The following is an 8,643-nucleotide window of genomic DNA, read 5'->3' as shown; positions in this document are numbered from 1 at the left end:
AGGCAGCAGGTAGTATTTTTGTATTACGTACACTTAAAAATAAGAGTCTTCCCTTTTATGGACTGAAATATTATTTCTTTGTACTTTGACATTAGCGACAATAAACCTTCGCCAAGTTATAATATTTTGGACAGCGCTCCGCCGAAGGTTCTTTGAAAAATACCTTGCTGCTGTCTAATTGTAGGCTTTCTTGATCAAAATTTACTGGCAACATATATAGAAACTAACAATGGCTCAAGCCTAGTGACCGCCATTAAGAAAATAATAATAAGTACTAATTGCTTTCCCGGTGATCAATATCAGCTTGTCTTTTTAGACGACGCTATGATCTAGGTGTATATACTATTGCTGATTAAGAAGTTTGCATTACAGTACACCAGGGGGCCTACTGCCGTTCTCCGTCCGACAATAAAATACTGTCAAAGAGGTATACCCGACCATATTAAAAGAAGCATGTTGCGAATGAAGCTTCATACTTGAGATTCTCTTCTGGTTTGGGCGAGTATTACATAATTGACAGTAATTGTTACGGAAAGATGTCAGACTGAGAAAAGATACAGACTCCCAGGCTCAGTATTGGTTCTTAGAAGTTAACTTCCAGCACGTACATAGTAAAGGTTGGCGATGAAAGGGAACAGAAAAGAGAAACTTATTAAAGCAAGCGAACAGCTAGGTGAACACTGAAAATCAACTATGCTGAGTCATTAACCTTGTTGTCCACATCACTCAATTGTTTTTATTCCATTCGTTTTTTAAGTATTGTGTTAAACATAAGGATGTTTTATGGAGAAATAAATACCATTTTATAATTATTAATACAAAGATCGAACACTCAGAAATAACACTCAGAAAAAATTCCTTCGATCCGGTCGGATTCGAACCGACGTCTCCTTGCATACCGTGCCAGACGCTATACCAACTAAGCCACGGAACGAACCAACGGATCTCACGAATTTTTCTATGTGCTTGCGTCGTGTTTTTGTACTTGGTCTTTCAACGACTTTTTAGTCGTAGCACCATCTATGAGAAATCTATGACAGATTTATCACCCAGTTAGTACCTTTACAGCTACCAGTCCTGGCGAGAGATGTCGCTATTCCATTCTATTCTATTGGCACGGTATGCAAGAAGACATCGGTTCGAATCCGACCGGATCGAAGGAATTTTTTCTGAGTGTTTTTTCTTGTATTAATAATTATAACAAACTAGTAATTTCACAAAAAATAATTGAATATCAATTCAATAAAAATTTAATAACTACCATTTTATTTAATTTTTTTTAAAGACAGTTAATCTTGAAAGATAGTGTATAACAGTTGCTGTGCTACCCGAAGCTATAAACTTCTAAGATCTATTTAGTTATTTCATACAAACGAGGCATACAAGAACATAACACAATTTCTCAACAAACTGCGAAAGCGGTTTGTTGGCGAGGTTACACTGACAATCACACAACTATTGTATACCTAATACGAGTATATTTAACAAAACCAGTGTAGAATTTATTAAATTTACATGCTTTCAAGAAGTATGTGTTTTAATTTTTTCTACTTAACAAATCTCTGCCTCTCAAAAAATCGAATTTATTAAATATAATTGGCAAGAGATGTCTATTTGTTCTTTTACCATAATAGTAATTTACTCTTGGACATACATATTTATATTCACAGACTCGCCTAGTGTTATACTTGTTCGTTACATTAATTTTAAATTCAGTTGTATAATTGTTTTCAATAGCGGTATTTAACTTTTGGTTTTACATGTAGTATTTTACAGTAAATAGCTTATCATAGTCTCCCTTACATCTGTACTTGGTTTTACGACTTACTAAATATTTCAAAAATGTTATTAGTAGGATTTTTCCTGATCTGAGGGGCAGTACCACTGCGCACGTCATCCTGAGACATAAGTTGACAAGTCCCATGTGCCTGTAATTTCACCAGCTACACTTCAAATCTGTAACGCAATAATGCTCATATTACTGCTTGGCGGCGGAATTAGGTAAGGTGGCAGTACTTCACTGGACCACCTCTTTCACGAGGAGTTTACTGCTACTAAAGTGTTAACTTTTCATATAAATAAATGTCATATCAAATAATAATCGCATATCAAATACAACGAGACTGCAAGTATTTCCAAAAAGATGTAATACTTTTATTATTAAGAAATATTATATAAATACCTTCATTATATTTCTGAAGGTATTTCGAGCAGATAAGAGAAAAACTTAATGCCGTATCGTAGCAGGAAATAAAAAGTTAGAACGCTGAACATTACCCTAGGGATGGTTGGAGATTACTCCACCGACAAAAACCTAGTTTTGAAATAATAAGTCGGCAATGAAAACTAAAGGCACGGAGAAGTCGATGTAGGCTTAATTAAACACCTTTAATCCAGTTAGCATAGAATACATCTAAGCTCTTGAAGCAAAAACCTCGGGCTTGCTTAAAATCAGCGCCACGAAACGATTTAAAAAAAAGCCGTTTGTGGCTAAAGCTGAGCAAGTCCCGATTGCACCACGCATGATGGTGAATTTGGTGCTGCATTATCAATTGTTTTAATTCAGTGATCTGAATTTTTTTTTGTTATTATTATATCATTATTTATCCAGATTCTCGCCTCTCCGAGAGCCTAATAGATTAATTTTGAGTTGTTATTCTTATTGTTATTGTTCCTCTGTTGTGTTGTCTATATGCATATCTGTGCTTGTTTAATAAACAGTTTTCTTTCTTTCAAATTGTTAAAGATACGAAGCTGAGAACCAAATGGTCTGGGGTGGTAATTAACCACCTGTGAAGTAATGACAACCATAAAGAGTAATTCCGACACTAAACAGCTATAAAGGGTGTTGAATAAATTGCGTCATAACCGAAAGGGTGTCGTTCCATCCATTAATACGGACAACTTTTATTATGTGCACCTCTGCGATATCGTGTATATTGGGGTTGAGTGCAATAACGTGTAAAGAAGGCCACATCTGCAAAATGACTTTCCGGTTAAGAATTTTAAAGACTCTACGAATGAAATTAGTCGATGAGTTTTTTATGCATAAGTAGGAGAGTTATAAAAGTTCATCACCATCAAACTATTTATATATCTCACTGCTGGGCACTGGTCTCTTCTCAGGCGAGGGTTTAAGCTATAGTACGTGACGCTGGCAAATGCGGGGAATTCACACGTTTTCCGAGAGTTGTGAACGTTTTTGATGTATAGGTTTCATCACGATGCAGATGTTTTACTTCTCCGAAAAGTTCGTTTATTTATTTATTTATATTTGGGAAATTAAGAGCTCAAGTGACATTGACGTAGTTACAATAAACAAAGATACAGCAGAGAGCCTTTACGAACTTCCTCGATTATTCTAAATGTATGTATGTGTGTATGTGCGTGTGTGTGCATACTTGTATATTATAAATTCTATGTGTTTGTACTACTATTTATTACTCATCATGTGTTTTATTACTTCATTTTTAAAATTTGCCTTAGAATTACAAACTGGGTCCAGTTCACGAAATTCTTTGTTATATTGTCTTGAAATACGCGAAATAATAGAATTTTGATCATAATTTGTCCGGTGCGCAGGTGGACAAAGCATTATGGTGTGGCGCGTGCGTTTAAGGGCGGTGTTAAAGTTTATACTTTTGATGAGAGACGGACAATCAATTCTTGAGTTAATTATATCATACAACAAAATTACATCAAATAAGTTTCTGCGCTGTTCTAACGTAAGGAGAATGTAATGTCTACAGTTTTTAATGTAATCATGGATGGTGTGGTGAGTACGGAAATTTAGAAAATGTATAAATTTATGTTGGATGCGTTCAATTCGGGTTTTATAGATTTTGTATAAAGGTGGCCATTTTGTACTACCGTATTCCAACGTGCTTCTTACATATGCGAAATATAAAATTTTAAGACACATTACATTACAAAACTCCTGGCGAACTTGCTTCAAGAAACCAAGGCTTAAATGCTTTATCAGTGATTGTCAATCAATAATTTATGATGGTAGATTTCAAATTATTCCGAACATAAATTCACAAAAACTCAGAGGAGCGAGTCTAGTGGTACAGGCTACCACGGTTTTTATAAAATGTCACGTATATACAATTTCGTTCGCATTATTTTGTGACTTTCACGTGACAAAAGCACTTTTATTGTATCACATGTCTGTTATTCGTATTGATTGATGGAAACACCAACCTTCGAGTGTAATGTATTCAATTCAGCTCCCGATATAAGTTTCCGTTACTAAGTTTAAAAATAGCACAAAGAGCCATACTGAATGTCAGCACATTCCGACCTTTTCGCTTTCCCACAGCAGAACTCCTTACTAAATATGATGTACTTTCAATACCCAGTTGTTCATACTACTAACCGTAACAAAAAAGCATTGACTAACGCCCTATATCCCTTCACTCGAAACCAGCAAAAGACGAGCAGATATTGTTTGTTCAACTGAACGGTTTCGAACTACACACTCCCATACATTCTTTTGCTTTCTCGGCAGCTAGCTATAATAAAATAAATCGTTCGCTATGTATGTGTCCTGCGAATAAGTTTCAATGTAAGAATACCATAAAAGACTGGTTAAAATGATCAAACTATAACAACACTGAAAATTTAGCATTTGCGGTTACGTAATATTAATAATAGTTCAGACGCTAACTAGTGTAATTAAGTATTCATGTTTTATTGCAATTTATTGTTATTAAACAAAATATGTTGAATAATCATTATTCTATAAGCACTGATTTCGATACGTAAGATACAGTAAGCAATTTTACTTAATTTAGGTATCACTTAAATTAACTTGCAGTACTAACTTTAATTAAAGTTATGTAAGGATACAATAATTTCACTGTCTGTGATAGTCTGGCGCGCATATGTAAATAAAAGGGTTTTTAATAAGATTCACGTATTTAGGTAAAATTTTTATACAGATCTTTATATCACCTAGTTACTTTAGTAAAAGAAAAACAAAATTATTGACACTCCTAAAGGCATGACATGTTTTGTAACATGTATATTAAGTATATGCTATGCTAAGTGGCATGCAAAGCTAACAATAGAACAATAGATGGAATAATTAAGCTTGAGTAGGTATTGCTCATTTCCTTTCAATTTACGCTTCCGGATTTATTCAGTGTGAAGTCAGAAGTTCAAAACAAATCATTATATTCATCTTCGTGGGTGTACAATAAGGATATTAACGTACTCTGTTTTATGGCGAATGGCTTGTAAAAAAAAGAAAAGGCGGAACTGTCCCATAACCTGAATTGCACTAAGCAAATAACAAATAATAATAATAAATTTATTTGCCACAATAATAATACAACCTGCATAGTGTACAGTAAGTAAGTATCAAAAAAATCAGTAGATATGACCGCTAGTAGTGAAAAAAGGAAAACTTGTGCTATAAGTACCAGCGAACCTTCCAATGGCATAGTAAAATATATACAATTGTCGTTATTTTATTTATACATTATGCAAAAATAATAATAAGAACAAATAAAAAATTCGTGGAGACAGCAAATGATTACAATTAAATTAATTTAATTTATGCAATCTGTCTAAATAATTCTCCCACTGAAATTGTATATGTGTGTGTGTGTTGGAAAAACAGTACGTATTTGATGTGAAAACACTTAATTGCGCAGCGTGAAGAAGATTTTCTGTTTGGCATTTTTTTTCTCTCTTAGTCTAGTGTTAAAGCTTTTTTGTACATATCCAATAATGGAACTGACGAGTCGTGCGCCTGATGGTAAGCGACACGCCTATCCATGAGAGTTGCAGTGCCACTCAGAGCTTTAAATCACAAAGAGCTTAGAGGCCCTGCTATTGGGCCCGTCACCCTGAGACATAAGGGCCTTTAATTTCACCAGCAGCTTTACCCTTCAAAACCGGAACACAGTATGCTCACATTATCGCATCACATTCTCCGTGGTCGAGTGCCTTGCCACCGGTTTTCATGGTATCGCCATCTCTGAGGTCCCGGGTTTGAATCCCGGCCGGTCAATGTGGAAAAAACTAACTTTTCGATAGTGTTTCAGGTCTGGGTGTTTGTGGTATCGTAGTTGTTTCCGATTTCCATAACATAAATTATTTTTAACCGACTCCAAAAAAAGGAGTTGGTTCTCAATTCGACTGTTTTTTTTAAAAATATATCTTATACGATAACTGAGGCATTTGTGAACCGATTTTGATGATTCTTTTTTTGTTGAAAAGAGGGTACCTCAGTATTCTACAGTTGTTCCATTTAAATTTGAGAAAATATTCCACCTCTAAGGGTGGCAAACTATGGGATAAATGTCTTTTGAGGTCAGTCGGTGTAAAAAAAAGTGCAGTGATATCCCAGTAAAGTTTCGTTTGTAATCAACAAAAAAAATCTTATTGTGTTCAACAATTTGAAATTCTGCGTAAATTTAGCGGAGGTTTGGTGATTCAATTCTGCGTGCTCCACTACATCTGGAATCTGGTAACAATAATTACATTTTATAAATGGTATTCAGGTGTGTGTAAAATTCCAGGTGTTTGCATTCCATTGTTGTAGGCGCGAATTCTCCCATTGCTAGGCTTTGCCAGTTGTACCTACAATGATCATAACGTAACGATTGATTGACACTACTAACTTCTATTTTATGCTTTCGCTTAGTCTTAATGTATTAACACTATGTGTTTTTGTAAGTGATTTATATGGTTAAATTAATATTTACACATTTCTTTTTGTAAGTTGTTTTTACTCTGCAATAATTTATTGTGCATGTAGTGTCGGTCTGTAATAGGTCGTCCACTTAGTTATAAGTTTTTTTGCATGTATGTTTCTGATATTTTATTGACCGACTTATTTGGTCGGTCAGCAATTGTTATAAAAAAATGGAATAACTTGACCGTGTATCCGTCTGCAACAGTTTTAATGTGTTTAACACATACAACATTTACACCTGGTGGCACAACTACGACCCCATACGGAGTATTGCTCGCATTTCTAGGCCGGAGCTCTCAAACACCAGCCTGATCCACTTGACTCCATCCAAAGTCGAGCTGTTCGTGTTGTCAATGATCGCAAAATCACAGTCGGTTTGCAATCTATTAGTCTACGGAGAAAAGTTGATTTTCTGCGTGTAGTCGAATAGGTTCCACCGTCACGTTTCCGCCATCGCATCTCCCGACACAGGACTAGAGCCCATCCCGCATTCTTGGTGCATTGTAAGACCACGAGGGCATTGCCTTCATTCCTTCCTCGAACGAGCAAGTTGAGGAATAGGCTCCCTGAAGTATTTTCTGTGCGCTTTGATATGGGGTTTTTCAAAGAGCAAGTTAATAGGGCTTTCAAAAGCTGTCAACACATATTCAATTCATCTGATGTCGAAAATGTCCATGGGCGACAATGACCACCTCCTATCACGCGTCTCGTCTACTCGTTTAGCTCGTTTAATTACTTGATTTGATTCGAATACATAATTTGGTTATTGCAAAAACTATCTTTGAAGGCACTGCTCAGAAGATACTGGGTGTATACCCAGATCAAAATTAATTTAGGAAAGTTCATTACTCATATTGGTCGTTCCGGGAATCGAAACCGAGATCTCCTCATCTAGTGCCCACAGTGCTAACAGTTAGACTATCGAGGTAGTTTTTACCATATTTAATCTGTTAACACCGTATTTTGTATGAAAAGTCAAGATATAGATATTTGGTTTTAATAGAGGTCTTTAAATCCGGAACGGAAAATGCTAACCATTAGACGAGTTTCAGCACACGCAAAATTGAACTCAAACGGCATGTGCACATGATCCAATTCACGATTTACCGGAAAAAAGTTTCGATATCTGTAACTGAAAAGCAAATTCTACCTTATTAGATTGCAATTTGCGTTCACTTTTGAACGCTCTGACACCCCTAACCTTTTTTGGCCCCTGCTCTAAATGTTACAATTTAGCATCACTTTGTGCAAGATAACTACAGTAGGTAAATTGTAAAAGCTTTAGAACATTACAAAACAACTTAAAATACCTTATAAATATTGTAATAAAGCACAAATTACTAAACTATCGTATTACTTCGTGTGTGGTCGTGACGGTACATTTGCATCTAATTTATGGCAAAACAGTCGGTCGTGTCGTAAATAGATAGAACAGCGTAATGGCGGCGTAACATAACTCAGCCACTTCATGTCCACTGCACTACAATACCATAGTATAACAAGAGCAGTAGAGCAACTCCCGCCTGTTCAAGTGTAGGGTTGTTACCTACAGGTTGCAAAATATAATTTAAAACAATTAAGATATTCATCACAGTATACTCGTGCTATATTATAATGTAATGTATATATACTAATGTATATATACAAGCATATTCTATATATTGTATGTGTACATAACATTTATACATTTGGTATTTAACAATGTGTACGCATGTTATATATAGCACGTTTTATGAATGTTGTTTAAATGTATTTGGTCCAATTTATACACCGTTTAACTCCTTTGTGCACCATTTACGTTACATAATTTGGGTTGTTTAAGGTGTATCTATATCAACCGCGATACAGGGTTTCCCTATCGTGGGGCTATAAGGGTGTGCGTTATTATTATCATATTGAAATAACCTTTGTCAATTGCTTTACTTACATATCGTTAT

This window comes from Hyposmocoma kahamanoa, unplaced genomic scaffold, assembly GCF_003589595.1.
Source record: "Hyposmocoma kahamanoa isolate Upper Pololo Valley unplaced genomic scaffold, ASM358959v1 87, whole genome shotgun sequence".
NCBI classification, from domain to species: Eukaryota; Metazoa; Arthropoda; class Insecta; order Lepidoptera; family Cosmopterigidae; genus Hyposmocoma; species Hyposmocoma kahamanoa.
The sequence above is the reverse complement of the archived record's forward strand: the minus strand, read 5'-3'. Positions refer to the sequence as shown.